Consider the following 16774-nt stretch of genomic DNA (forward strand, 5'->3'; position numbering starts at 1 on the left):
TCCATTTCTCTTTTGGGATTTTATCTAACCACGCTGCCGCCCTGGAGTTTTTTTGACGCAATACAGCAAGCATTCGCTCAAATCGAGGCTGCATCAATTCATAGCCTACAACGAGTAGATAAATATTCACAAAAATCCAATATACAAACAGTTTGACATAAATAACATTCATTTCAAGACTTACCCATTTCAATGACTTTTTCTTTCAAATCATTATCTCAGAACTCCTTGTTGAAATTGCTAGCAACGTGACGAATGCAATATACAGATTGACCATCACACCATTGCGGGAGTTCAGTACATAATGCACCCAATAAACCTGTACCCCTATATGATATTATGCAAATATTTGGTTGTGGGGTAACATATGTCCGAAGATTGTAGAAAAATCATTCTCATGCTTCTTTGGTCTCTCCTTCTACAATGGCAAATGCTACTGGAAATATACGTCTATTACCAAACTAGCTATTAACAAAGTTCCAGTATATTTTCCAGTCAAAAACGTGCCATCAACTTGAAGGATTGGTTTGAAAAAACCGAATTCTTCAATGCATGGCTTGAAACCCAAAAAACCTATCAAGAATTAAAGTATTATGTTCATCATGGTTAGATGCTGAATATCTTATAAGGATGAGGATAAGGATAGGAGGAGGAGGAGAATGATGAGGATAGGAGGAGGATTAGGATGAGGACGAGGATGAGGATAGGATGAGGATAAGAATGAGGATGAGGATGAGGATGAGGATGAGGATAATATGAGGACGAAGATGAGGATGAGGATGAGGTTAGGATGAGGATGAGAATGTGGAAGAGAATGAGGATGAGGACGAGGATGAGGATAGGAGGAGGACGAGAATGAGGATGAGGATGAGGATGATGATGAGGATGACGATGAGGATGAGGATGAGGATAGGAGGAGGAGGAGAATGAGGATAGGATGAGGAGGAGGATGAGGAGGATGAAGAGGATGAGCATGAGGACGAGGATGAAGATGGGTTGAGGATGAGAATGAGGATGTCGATAGGATGACGATAGGATGAGGATGAGGATGAGGATGACGATTAGGAAGACGATGAGGATGACGAAGATGCATACCAACAAAAAGATCATTATCTATATCAGTACTTATGTGAGTACTTCTATATGGAAAATCTTGTCCAGATTGATAATCAATGTTAACGAAAAAAGATGAAGGATTATGATATGTTACGCTAACTGGTTCATGTGTGGTAATCTGAACATCATCATCCTCGTCATCACAAAGCTCAATGTCCTCCTCATCACTAAAATCACTAACAATATCACTAATAATTGTCATCTACATATAACATAGAGTAAAATAGAAACAAACATATTTACATTTAAAAAAAGGTAACACATAAAATTATATATAAAATAAAAGATCTAAAAAAATTTAAAGCATTTTAAGTTACCTTAAATATTCAGAGTTCTTCAATTCCAGTAGGCTACAATTTTTTCATACAGTTCTTCCTTCAGTATGGTTTTTACACTCGGGGCTGGGGATATATATAGCACTTCGAAATCGTGGATTCAATACATGACTTGTAAGTCGTGTACGTGGTCCATGACATTGCATGGAACTCGTGGACCCCATCCACGACATTGTCATGAAAGTCGTGTACCTGGTCCACGACTTACAGAGACCTGACACGTTGTAGGGAAATCGTGGGTGATGTCCACGAGTTCCATGCAATGTCGTGGATGGGGTCCACGACTTTAGTGAAATCGTGGATCTGGTCCACGAGATCCACTAAAAACTACCTCAAACCCGTAATTAATTCAAAACCTACACTAAAGCTGGGATAGTATAGTCAAACTACACTATCCCCGTAATTTTTCCAATAGAAGTATTATCTCACTACAAATAAAATAACATTGTATTTTTTTCTTTTACTTTTTCACAACAACACTTATAGTAAAAATTGGGGCAAATACCCAAAGAGTTACATAGCCTCTTTTAACAATTCTAATTTAGAAAAAAGAATTGATATATGACAAAAAATGTATCCACTCAAGTGCTTTATGAGTTTTATATATTGTCACTGCATCATCTACTACTTATATCTAATCAATATTGACTCTTAAAAAACAGTAATATAGTAATCCAAATGAATTATGGATAATATAAAGACTATATATTAATCTTTACACTAACAATATATAGATATTACACTCTTGATATATTACAATTCTTGTATCAATTATCATTTCAACCACCAACTTCCCCAATAATGATATTTATGCTACCAACAGCCGAATAAAATGCTTCAGTATTGGGCCAATCAGCATAAAACTAGTCTCAACTTACTCACTGCACCAAAAGAAATGAGCATATCTGCTGTACCACAAAGTATGTCACTCCATGTGCTACTGTTTGTGATTGGTCGAAAAAATATATTTAAATTAAAATTTTAATAGTTAATTATTTTTATGACCAATCATAAGCAGTGACATATTGTTTTGGGACAACACATGTTCATCCCAAAAGACTTGCAATCAAAGCTTAGACAAATGGTTTAAAGGAAAATAATGTCCATCAGCCCAAATATAAACAACACAAAAGAATAACAATTATTCAGAACTACTGAGAGTAAGTTTTAACTTACTCCTCATCCTAATCATCAATTTTAGAAAAATCTAATGGTTTGAATTACTGAATAGATTTAAACTATTAGATATCCATAAAATTAATGGCTAGGATATGGAATTGGACTGAATAGATTTAAACTATTAGATATCCATAAAATTAATGGCTAGGACTTACTCTTGAAGTAAGTTTAAAAAACTTACTCTTGAAGTAAGTGAATATCATCTCTTATGCAAATATTAACATAGACGTGATGAATTATTGAATAGACAACTTTCTAACGGTGATTAGAAACTTAGCAAGAATCTGAGTCACCTTGAGAAACAATTTATTAAATTGAAAAAAGTCACCGTTTAATTGTACTGAGTTGATGAGGTGAAACTTGTTTGTAAGAAGCTTGCATCTATATTGATTAATAATAACAAAGCGTAATTATAGGAAATCAAATTGAATTATAAGGAGACTATTCTATTCTATCACACCCCTGCAGTCGAAGCGGGAGGCTCACGAATGTTTAGACTAGTCCGAAATTCATCAAAAATAACTCTAGGTATGCCTTTGGTGGAGATATACACAATCTAGTGGCGAGAAGGTACATGAAGAACGCGTGCATGGCTGCGAGCGACGTTTTCTCGAACAAAGTGAATATCCATCTTAATATTTTTTGTATGTTGATGTTGTATAGGATTACGAGATAGATAGATGACACTAACATTATTGCAGTACACCAAGTAGCTTGAGGAAGTGAAAAATCAAGCTCCAAGAGAAGGTTACGTAGCCAATAGGATTCAGAAACCACATTTGTAACACCCTTGTACACAACCTCTGCAGTAGAACGAGAGAGTAGGTTGTCTCTTTTAAGACCAGGAAATGAGGTTGTCACGAAGAAACACACAATAACCAGACGTGGAGCGTCTGGTGTCAAGACATCCACCCCAATCAACATCAATATAAGAAACAAGTTTCTCAATGGGGGATGGATAGAGATGCAAGCCAAAGTGCAATGTACCCTGAACATAGTGCATGATGCACTTCAAAGCAAGTATGTGCTCAGTGTAAGGAGCATGCATGTGAAGGCAGACTTACTGAACAACATAGCAGATATTAGGGCGAATGAAAGTGAGATACTGCAAGGCACCTGCAAGACTCTGATACATGATGCGATCCTCATAAGGAGTACTAGAGGAGGTATTGAGCTTCTTCTTAATGTCAACTAGAGTGGAAGAAGGTTTGTAGGAGGCCATTCCAGCTCGAGCAATGATCTCACTAACATAAGTGCTCGTAGTGAGGAAAAGACCACCTACATGTCTAACAACTGCAATACCCAAAAAATAATTGAGGGGGTCCCAAATCCTTCATAGAAAATTCAGAGGTGAGGAAAGCCATACTGGATTTGCGTTGGTCATGGGAGGAAGCGATGAGAATAATGTCATCAACATACAACAGAATGTAGGCCAAGTTATCACCACACAGGTAGATGACGAGTGAGTAGGCATATGTGCTATGCCGAAAACCAAGGGAGGAGACATAGTCAACCAAGCGCTGGTACCAGACGTTATGTACTTGCTTAAGACCATAAAAGGACTTCTTCAGGCAGCAAACATAGTCTGGATGATGAGGGTCACAGAAACCCAGGGGCTGACGTATATAGACTATCTCATGGAGATCACCATGCAAAAAATCATTCTAAACATACAACTGATGTATGGGCCATGAGCGAGAGAGAGCAATAGTGAGGACTGTCTGAATAGTTGATGGTCTGACCAATGGGCTGAATGTCTTCTCACAATCCACGCCTATAATTTGAGACATGCCATCACCTACAAGACGAGACTTATAACGCTCAAAAGAACCATTAGATTTATTCTTATGATGAAAATTCCACACACAAAGAATAATATAAACATCACAAGGTCGAGGAACCAACTCATACGTCTTAATACTAATAAGAACATCAAATTCAGACTGCATAGTGAACTTCCAATTTGGGTCAGATAAGGCTAGCTTGGGATTTTTAGGGATAGAAGATATGGCTGGATTAGTGATGGAAATAGAAAGGCTGAAAGGCTTTTAGGGTTTAAAAATACCTTTCATTATACGGGTGGCCATGGTCCGAGTAGGAGGTGGTGGTGTGACAGGAAGTGGTGTTGAGGATGGGTCGTCATAAAGTGAGGCTCCAGTGGATGGTGAGGAGGGAGTCGAGGAGGTAGGTTGGTTGATGGGCATGGGTGCTATACTAGTTGGCTCAGCTGCAAGAGGTTGCAAATATTTATTTTGCCACTGATGCACAATGTAAGGATGTAAGTCATCATTTAAAAAATCTTAAGGAATATTATGAGGAAGGTGTAAAGTTGTAAAAGGAAATTGAGTCTCATCAAAGATAACATGTCGCGATATGATTATTTTTATGTTTGCTAACTCAAAACACATATAACTATGATGATTCCACAGATAATCCAGGAAGACTTCTGGAGTTGAGCATGGTTGTAACTTATTAATGGTAGTCAAATGAAAGAGAGGATAACAGAGACATCCGAAGACACGGAAGTGAGTGTATGTGGGATCCTGGTGATAAAGAAGTTATGTAGGGGATTGATTGGAAAGTGTTTTGCGAAGTAGGATGTTTAAGAGATAAGTTGCCATTTGTAGCGCATGATGGCAAAAAGAGGAGGGTATAGACGAATGAGCCAAAAGATAGTGAATCATGTTGTTAATGGTGCGTATTTTTCGTGATGCTTTGCCATTTTGGGAAGATGTGTGAGGGCAAGAGAAACGAAAAATAAGACCATTAGCATCACAAAAATAAGACCATTATTATCAGTTGTGAATTGACGCACATAAATCAAATTTTACTAATTTGAGGGGCATGCAACTCATGGTTTAGCTTCACTAGTTTGTGAGAGGTTTGAAGGGTTGTGTAGCCTAAGCCCTGAATTGGAATTCCTTGACCACTACTAAGGACCACTTTCTGATTTAAATGACTCAAATTAGAATAAGACAATAGATTACCTTGTGATGTTGCATAGTGTCCATGTGCCAAGAACCATATGGAGGCTTGAGGGACATGGTGTATAAGGCATCAACAATGTCTGTAGGCACTAATGAAGTAGTAGCAGCATAAGCCTGAGGACGCTAGCCTATAATACTCGGTTGCCGCGGAGGACTGTTGAGACGAGTCCACTAAGATGTAGGATATGGACAAGGAGGCATAGCCCATGGAGGTGGTGTCTAACCCCACTGGTTCTAGGGAGGGTATTGTGACTACTACAAAGGCGAAGAAGACTAGGAGGGAGGCGCAACTGGTTGGTCATGGGAGGTATCAGAACATGTGCCACCCCACTGTCCGCATCCACCACTACGTTTTTGGTTACTACGGTTGTGATTGCCCGAACAGCAATTTGGACGCTATTGGGAAGTGGCATCAGAGTCCCTCGGTGGAGCGGTGTACAGAGTTGTATGAGAGCTGGTGCTATGCATTTTGGTCAATCGAGACTCCTCTAGAGACAGCATAGAGTGAGCCTGAAAAAAGAAGAAGGAAGGGGGTTTCTTTGGCGAATCACTATAGCAACACCATGAAAAGAATTAGAGAGACTAGAGAACATCTATAGAACCAAGCGATGATTGCTGACAAGAGTACTGACATTCTATAGTTGGTCAGAAAGTGTCTTGAGTTGCTGGCATTAAGTGGACACATTGGTGAAGTTTGCCATGTGAGTAGTGGAGAACTCCTACTCAAGGGTGACAACACGAGAGTTCTGATTGTCCTGAAAAAATGTCTGTCAGACACGCCCAGACCTTCATAGTAGTGGAGTCAGACTCAAGAATGATAGTGAGTAAGTCTACTGAAATAGTAGAATAAATCCACAGAAGAATAGTGGAGTTAAAGGTGATCAACAAGTCATAATCAACATCAGTAGCAGCCGATTGTCTTTTTCCCGGTTTAAGGATGATATGATGCAAAACCTTGTGAGAGCGGGCATAAATCTTGAAGATTTTAGCCCAGGTGTCGTACTGATCCTTTTCCAAGTCAAGAACAATAAGAATGTCGTTCTTGATGTTGGAAACAGAAAGTGCAGGGCAAAATTCTGCTTTAGTAATAGTGACAAAGGCAATTTTTGGCGGGTTGTCCACCGGAGGAGAGGTGACAACATTCTGCTTAATTTCGTCAGAGGATGTAGACATGATGGAAGGTGCGGCTGGAGGAAGAATACAAGGCAAGATGTGGTGGCGCAGTTATGCTGTGGCTGTGAGCGGCACAAATGAAGTTGGGCAGGATGGCTGGGTGCTTAGCAGCATATGGGCTAGCACAATGCAGAGTAGCAGAGCATGATAGTGTTTGGATGCATAAATAGGAGGCGCGACAACGAGAGAGAGTAGGTGCAACACTTAGGTCAGAGAAGAGAGGAAATGATTGATCGTGTAACTAATACCATGAAGGAAATCAATCCGTGATTTTCATTGATAATAATCAAGAGTATATATATAATTACCATAGGTAAAGTCAAACCTAGGCCAATAATAACAAAACGTAATTATAGGAAATCAAACTATATTATAGGGAGAATATTCTATTCAATCATGTAATTTCTCAATACCTATAATACCACAACACAATGATGTGGTTGAGAGAAAGAACATATTTCATCGAGAGATGGTTAGAATATTACTCAATAATAACTTCATTCTAAACACTTTTGAGTTGAAGCTATTAACATTGTTACATTCAAAACATAATATATTTCACACCTATTCTGAAAATGACTCATTATGAATTGTGAAAAGATTATAAACCCAACATAATATTTTTCACCTTTTTTATTGTAAACGTTTTATCTTAAATTCAATATATTAATTAGATAAGTTTGATGTGAAAGTTGATAATGTAATATTGTTAGGATATTCTAAAACTTCTAAAGGGTTTAAAGCTTACAATTTTAGAACCTTAGTTATAAAAGAATCTTTCCTCATAAGGTTTGATGACAAATAGTCTGATAAGAGACTATCAAATCTTGATGAACCCTTTGTATATCTCAATCTAACCTATTCCAAAGAAAAAGCCAATGAGAAGCATAATGAATGAGTGGATGAAAGCTTGATGAACCCTTTATATATCTCTCAGACATTAGCTCTACAGTCTTACTGACTTGTACGTTGGAGAACCTTTTCAGGTACCTCCAATGGAGGGTCCAAGTCAACTCCATCCTGATTCCTGAAGACCCCAACCGGAATACTCAATATCTCATACCTGGACATGCAGTCCAACCAAATCATTCATCCACAAATGAACATTGGTGTCGTCTATAGCTTATCTACAACCATGGTGACCACAAGAAATCAAGCAAACTCTACCAGCCACATGGAATCAACACCCACCAACTTGCCTCCAAACCATTATACGCCCTTCGTCAAATCACCATTCCAAGTACAACCTTCACAACAAGCTAGCCGCAACCACCACATTAGTTCAGAATACGCTCCACCCACAACATAACAACTACTACAAATCATGGAAAGGAAGGAGAAGATAATCCAACATGAAGTTGACCTGCTGGAGGAACTCCACCAACCCCACAAGGAATTGAACCACTGACCCTCACGGCTGGTCACCCCTTCACACGTCGTTGAACCCACGGGTGAATCACACCCAACCCGCAACCCACCAATGCCAACAAAAACAACAAATAACACTCACCTCTCCGACCATAATGTATGCGGGGAAAACCATCCCTACATCGACAACATTATGTGTTACCCCCTGCCAAAACACATGGCCCGCCCAACTAACATCGACCAATATGATGGCACCTTTGACCCTCAAGATGATCTCGATGCTTTTGAGGCATCTATACTCTTCCATTATGCAACAAATATCATGTATAGGGATTTCCCACAATCTTTAAAGCGCACCGCTCTCCAGTGGTTGACTCGGCTAACACCCAACATCATCGATCAATGGTCCACTTTGGCCAACCAATTCAACTTCTACTTCAGAGCCAACAAAGAACAGCCAATGTCTTCCTACACTTTGTCTAGCATTCAGCAAGGTTTGCACGAGTCTATCCGTGCATACTTAGATAGCTTCAACACCGAGGCCATGAAGGTACGATTGTTAAGCCTAGAGGTGGTCATCCATGTATTGGTCATGGGTCTCAAGGATGGACTTTTCAGGATAGAGCTAGCCAAGTATACTGAGCTCACTATGGAAGACCTTCCACCCAAGGCCCATCAATTTATCAACTTTGAAGAAACCTAACCCGTTCGTTCACTCGATGAACACCATAAAGACAACCCCTCACGAGAAAAAAAACGACCAAAGTTCCACGACCATCCAAGAGTGTTAGGTATCAGTGGTTACAATACACCTAGAAGGGGGGGGGTTGAATAGGTGTCGCGGTTAGAATTACCGCTTTTCGCAAATCAACACTTAATGCTGAATCAACCCTACTTAATCGATTAAGGAAAGGAAGATAATCGATTATATGCACAATTTTAATCAATTGACAAAAAGAATAGTTTTAAACAGAAACATTTTTAATCGATTAACAGAAACAGGATAATCGATTAACACAGCAATATTAATCGATTAAACAGAACCAGTAAGCAATTACAGAAACGATTAAATGCAGAACAGATAACCGATAATGGAACGAATACAGAGCTTACAGATTTTGTAGAACGAATACAGAGCTTACAGATTTGTATATTAGAATAGCATCCAGTACAGCAAATGAACAGAATGTATCCATTGAATTCAATATATCAATTACACGATTGAAAACGGTAAAGAGATAGAGAGAGGAAACAAATCCTGCAACGCGAATTTTTATCCTGGTTCGTTTGCTGTCCACTGCAAACTACATCCAGGCCTCCCGGCTGACTTGGGAGATTTCCTTCACTATAACCGAATCAATGTAATTACATACACATTATTCAATTACAACACTTAGCAAATTACAAGAAAACAAAGAAACCATTCAATGGTTTGACTCCCTTCCTACCGACAAAGAAAACGTTTCTTTCGGCGTAGCCCCAGCCAAAGAATCTCTCGTTCTTTCCTTTTCTTATACTCTAAGCAATGAAGAAACACTCAATCTCTAACGGTGATAAGACACCACGAGATTCCCTTTACAACAATTACAAGAGTAAAATAAAGCTATTACAAAGCTCAAATATAACAAGAAGGCTTTACTCTAATGCACATCTAATACAAATTCATGCGAAATGACAAGTATTAGTTATGAAAACAGAAGTTACAGAATCATAAAACTTCATGAAAAAGCATCAAAATATGCATGAAAATGTGAGGGAAAACATGAGAAATTATACCATGACATGCACTCAATCCTAAAGCATAGAATCTCTCATTTCTAAACTCACAAATGCACTTAGCAAATAGATGCAACAATTAACGCGCAGAATGCTATAACTCTCTAATAAATGCAACATGCAACTTATGAGATTAATTCTGAAAACTCAGTTTATAAAGAATGAGTCCTGAACCCCATATAATCGATTAAACACCATCTTAATCGATTAAAGTGATTCAAAATCATAAATGATTCTGTTTTTCAGTTTTTCAGTTCCAACAACTTAACAAACAGTTAGGTTAATCGATTAACGTAATGCCTTAATCGATTAACAGCATTTAAAAACGTGTTCCAGTAGCAACCACATTTCACAGCAGTTGGGATAATCGATTAAAGGATTGGTTAATCGATTAACAACAATTAAAATGTGTATTTTTAAATACAAAACATCAAATACGTTATGCACTTAGATAATACATGTTTAACACTTAGTTTATGCCTGGAATGCACATATACATGTATTTATGTAATGCATGAACATATTATGAATGACATATCTCATGGATGAAATGATTTAAAAGATATATGCATATGAGACATGTATTAGGTGCCCTAAGCCTTGACTCAACTTAAGCTAGATTCTAGTCTAAGCCTAGTACCAATTAAAGACTTAAGCACGTTGATTTGTTGATGATCTTCAAGCTCTTTTAGGCACAAGTTGTCCTCATCAAAACCATGACATATGACAAGAGTCTTTCCAAAGTGTTCCTCTTGACATGCACACTTTCATATTCAACTGTTGAAATTTTCTAAAACGCTTTCTAACTCATTTTGTCCTCCAAACCGAAAATTGTGATGTTCTTGAACTTATGAAAATATTTTGTTGAAACAATGAACAACTTGTGTTCATGAAGTTATTATAATGTTTTATTACATGTATTTTGTTGTTTTAGCCAAAGCGGATGATGATGAAATCTAAGGAACCTTTAGGAAGTGTTTTGAAAAAATGAGAAGGTATGTAAATATTTTCGAAAGTTTCAGTCTTGTAATTCTAGTTAAGTTTTAGTCTTGTAATTCTATTTCCAATTTGGTGGTAAAGTTTCATGATTTTTGGAGACAGTCGGTTTCGTTCCGCGGTCGGGCCGAATCTCACCCGGTACGGCTCAAAAAATGGTTTTTTGAGTTCTGTTACTCGTAATCGAATTCCGATCGTGCCGTTGGCTTCGTAATCACATTTCGAGTCCGGATAGACCCTGATTTGGTCTATAACTATTTTCAAAAACATTTTCACTCGGAATGCCGAAATTCGAAGTTCCAACCATAAAGTAAAATCGGGCGATCATTTTTGGCTACTCGAATATTGGCCGATAAAACTCGAGCATGGTTTTAATCGCGCGCGTTTCACCGAAGTCATCGTGTCACATGAGTCACTTCACAAACTCTACGTACTCAATGTTATAGATTTCACTCATTAATGCCTTGATTTACTACCACCAAATCCCCTATTTCACTCACTTAACCCATGATTCACTCACCCTCTTGGATTTGCTAGATTGCCTTGGGAAATGGGTTTAGAAATCAGATTTCTCCCACCCCGCAACTCTATAAATACCCATGTATCCTCATAAGCTAACACTTTGCAAAAATTTGGCAATTTGAAGATTTGAGAGCAAGTTACTTTCATCATCTTTTCTTCTTCATTTTCTTCTTCTTTCAATCCTTGATCTCTCAACATTCAACCAATGGATGGTGATGAGATTTAAGTATGTTGTTCATGAGCATGTCAAGAACATATTCAACCGTTGAAATTTTCTAAAACGCTTTCAAACTCATTTTCTCCTCAAAACCGAAAATGGTGATGTTCTTGAACTTATGAAAATATTTTGTTTAAACCATGAACAACTTGTGGTCATGGAGTTTTCATAATGTTTTATTACATGTATTTTTTTGTTTTAGCCAAAGCGTATGATGATGAAATCAAAGGAACCTTTAGGAAGTGTTTTGGAAAAATGAGAATGTATGTAAATATTTTCGAAAATGAATTTCTGGGAATTTTAGGTAAAGAATTTCACGAAACTCTAGTTAAGTTTTAGTCTTGTAATTCTATTTCCAATTTGGTGGTAAATGTTCATGATTTTCGGAGACAGTCGGTTTCGGACCGCTGTCGGGCCGAAACTCACCCGGTACGGCTCAAAAAGTGGGTTTTTGAGTTCCGTAACTCGGAATCGAATTCTGATCATGTCGTTGGCTTCGTAATCACATTTCGAGTAGAGATAGACCCTGAGTTGGTCCATAACTATTTTCTAAAATATTTTCACTCGGAATGCAGAAATTTGAAGTTCCAACCGTAAAGTAAAATCGAGCAATCATTTTTGGCTACTAGAATATTGGCCGACAATACTCGAGCATGGTTTTAATCGCGCGCGTTTCGCCGAAGTCGTCGCGTCACATGAGTCACTTCTCAAAATCTACCTACTAAATGTTATAGATTTCACTAATTAATGCCTTGATTTACTACCACCAAATCCCCTAAATCACTCACATAACCCATGATTCACTCACCCTCTTGGATTTGATAGATTGCCTTGGGAAATGGGTTTATAAATCAAATTTCTCCCACCCCGCAACTGTATAAATACTCATGTATCCTCATGCGCTAACACTTTGCAAAAATTTGGCAATTTGAAGAATTGAGAGCAAGTTACTTTCATCATCTTTTCTTCTTCATTTTCTTCTTCTTTCAATCCTTGATCTCTCAACATTCAACCAATGGATGGTGATGAGATTTAAGTATGTTGTTCATGAGCATGTCAAGAACATATTCAACCGTTGAAATTTTCTAAAACGCTTGAAACTCATTTTCTCCTCAAAACCGAAAATGGTGATGTTCTTGAACTTATGAAAATATTTTGTTTAAACCATGAACAACTTGTGTTCATGGAGTTGTTATAATGTTTTATTACATGTAATTTGTTGTTTTAGCCAAAGCGGATGATGATGAAATCTAAGGAACCTTTAGGAAGTGTTTTGGAAAAATGAGAATATGTGTAAATATTTACGAAAATGAATTTCTCGGAATTTTTGGTAAAGAATTATTCAAAACTCTAGTTGAGTTTTAGTCTTTTAATTCTCTTTCCAATTTGGTGGTAAGTTTTCATGATTTTCGGAGACAGTCGGTTTCGGACCGCTGTCGGGCCGAATCTCACCCATTACGGATCAAAAAGTGGTTTTTTGAGTTCCGTAACTCGGAATCGAATTCAGATCGTGCGGTTGGCTGCGTAATCATATTTCGAGTCAAGATAGACCCTGAGTTGGTCCATAACTATATTTTCACTCAGAATGCCAAAATTCGAAGTTCCAACCGTAAAGTAAAATCGGGGGATCATTTTTGGCTACTCGAATATTGGACTACATTACTCGAGCATTGTTTTAATAGCGCGCGTTTCGCCGAAGTCGTCGCGTCACATGAGTCACTTCACAAAATCTACCTACTAAATGTTATAGATTTCACTCATTAATGCCGTGATTTACTACCACCAAATCCCCTAAATCACTCACTTAACCCATGATTCACTCACCCTCTTGGATTTGCTAGATTGCCTTGGGAAATGGGTTTAGAAATCAGATTTCTCCCACCCGACAACTCTATAAATACCCATGCATACTCATGCACTAACACTTTGCAAAAACTTGGCAATTTGAGAGTAAGTTACTCTCATCATCTTTTATTCTTCATTTTCTTCTTCTTTCAATCTTCAATCTCTTCACATTCAACCAATGGATGTTGATGGTATTTAAGTATGTTGTTCATGAGTATGTCAAGAACATATTCAACCGTTGAAATTTTCTAAAACGCTTTCTAACTCATTTTCTCCTGAAAACCGAAAATGGTGATGTTCTTGAACTTATGAAAATATTTCGTTGAAACCATGAACAACTTGTGTTCATAGAGTTATTATAATGTTTTATTACATGTATTTTGTTGTTTTAGCCAAAGCGTATGATGATGAAATCAAAGGAACTTTTAGGAAGTGTTTTTGAAAAATGAGGATGTGTGTAAATAATTTTGAAAATGTATTTATGGGAATTTTCGGTAAAGAATTAGACAAAACTCTAGTTGAGTTTTAGTCTTGTAATTCTATTTCCAATTTGATGGAAAATTTTCATGATTTTAGGAGACAATCGGTCTTGGACCGCTGTCGGGCCGAATCTCAACTGTACGCCTCAAAAAGTGGTTTTTTGAGTTCCGTAACTCGGAATGGAATTCTGATCGTGCCGTTGGTTTCGTAATCACATTTCGAGTCAAGATAGACCCTGAGTTGGTCCATAACTATTTTCTAAAATATTTTCACTCGGAATGCCGAAATTCGAAGTTCCAACTGCAATTTAAAATCGGGCGATCATTTATGGCTACTCGAATATTGGCCGACAATAATCGAGCATGGCTTTAATCACGCACGTTTCACCGAAGTCATCACGTCACATGAGTCACTTCACACAATCTACCTACTAAATGTTATAGATTTCACTCATTAATGCCTTGATTTACTACCACCAAATCCCCTAAATCACTCACTTAACCCATGATTCACTCACCCTCTTGGATTTGCTAGATTGCCTTGGGAAATGGGTTTAGAAATCAGATTTCTCCCACCCTGCAACTCTATAAATACCCATGTATCCTCATGCGCTAACACTTTGCAAAAATTTGGCAATTTGAAGATTTGAGAGCAAGTTACTTTCATCATCTTTTATTCTTCATTTTCGTCTTCTTTCAATCCTTGATCTCTCAACATTCAACCAATGGATGGTCTTGAGATTTAAGTATGTTGTTCATGAGCATGTCAGGAACATATTCAGCCGTTGAAATTTTCCAAAACGCTTTCTAACAATTTTCTAAAACGCTTTCTAACTCATTTTCTCCTCAAAACCGAAAATGGTGATGTTCTTGAACTTACGAGAATATTTTGTTGAAACCATGAACAACTTGTGTTCATGGAGTTGTTAGAATGTTTTATTATATGTATTTTGTTGTTTTAGCCGAAGCGGATGATGATGAAATCAAAGGAACCTTTAGGAAGAGTTTTGAAAAAATGAGAATGTGTGTAAATATTTACGAAAATGAATTTCTGGGAATTTTTGTAAAAGAATTAGAGAAAACTCTAGTTTAGTTTTAGTCTTGTAATTCTATTTCCAATTTGGTGGTAAAGTTTCATGATTTTCTGAGAGAGTCGGTTTCGGACCGCTGTCGGGCCGGATCTCACCCGGTACGGCTCAAAAAGTGGTTTTTTGGGTTCCGCAACTCGGAATCGAATTCCGATCGTGCCGTTGGCTTCGTAATCACATTTCGAGTCACGATAGACCGTGAGTTGGTCCATAACTATTTTCTAAAATATTTTCATTCGAAATGCCGAAATTTGAAGTTCCAACCGTAAAGTAAAATCGGGCTACATTTTTGGCTACTCGAATATTGGCCGACAATAATCGAGCACGGTATAAATCGCGCGCGTTTCGCCGAAGTGATCGCGTCACATGAGTCACTTCACACAATCTACCTACTAAATGTTATAGATTTCACTCATTAATGCCTTGATTTACTACCACCAAATCCCCTAAATCACTCACTTAACCTATGATTAACTCACCCTCTTGGATTTGCTAGATTGCCTTGGGAAATGGGTTTAGAAATCAGATTTCTCCCACCCCGCAACTCTATAAATACCCATGTATCCTCATGCGCTAACACTTTGCAAAAATTTGGCAATTTGAAGATTTGAGAGCAAGTTACTTTCATCATCTTTTCTTCTTCATTTTCTTCTTCTTTCAATCCTTGATCTCTCAACATTCAACCAATGGATGGTGTTGAGATTTAAGTATGTTGTTCATGAGCATGTCAAGAACATATTCAGCCGTTGAAATTTTCCAAAACGCTTTCTAACTCATTATCTCATCAATACCGAAAATGGTGATGTTCTTCAACTTATGAAAAGATTTTGTTGAAACCATGAACAACTTGTGTTCATGGAGTTGTTAGAATGTTTTATTATATGTATTTTGTTGTTTTAGCCGAAGCGGATGATGATGAAATCAAAGGAACCTTTAGGAAGTGTTTTGGAAAAATGAGAATATATTTAAATATTTTCGAAAATGAATTTCTGGGAATTTTCGGTAAAGAATTAGACAAAACTCTAGTTGAGCTTTAGTCTTGTAATTCTATTTCCAATTTTGTGGTACATTTTCATGATTTTCGGAGACAGTCGGTTTCGGACCGCTGTCGGGCCGAATCTGACCCGGTACGGCTCAAAAAGTGGTTTTTTGAGTTCCGTAACTTGGAGTCGAATTCCGATCATGCCGTTGGCTTCGTAATCACATTTCGAGTCGAGATAGACCCTGAGTTGGTCCATAACTATTTTCTAAAATATTTTCACTCGGAATGCCGAAATTCGAAGTTCCAACCGTAAAGTAAAATCGGGCTATCATTTTTGGCTACTGGAATATTGACCGACAATACTCGAGCATGGTTTTAATCGCGTGCGTTTCGTGGAATTTGTCGCGTCACATGATTCACTTCACAAAATCTACCTACTAAATGTGATAGATTTCACTCATTATTGCCTTGATTTACTACCACCAAATCCCCTAAATCACTCACTTAACCCATGATTCACTCACCCTCTTGGATTTGCTAGATTGCCATGGGAAATGGGTTTAGAAATCAGATTTCTCCCACCCGACAACTCTATAAATACCCATGCATACTCATGCACTAACACTTTGCAAAAACTTGGCAATTTGAGAGTAAGTTACTCTCATCATCTTTTCTTCTTCATTTTATTCTTCTTTCAATCTTCAATCTCTT

This window comes from Lupinus angustifolius, chromosome LG06 (genome assembly GCF_001865875.1).
Source record: "Lupinus angustifolius cultivar Tanjil chromosome LG06, LupAngTanjil_v1.0, whole genome shotgun sequence".
Taxonomy (NCBI): Eukaryota; Viridiplantae; Streptophyta; class Magnoliopsida; order Fabales; family Fabaceae; genus Lupinus; species Lupinus angustifolius.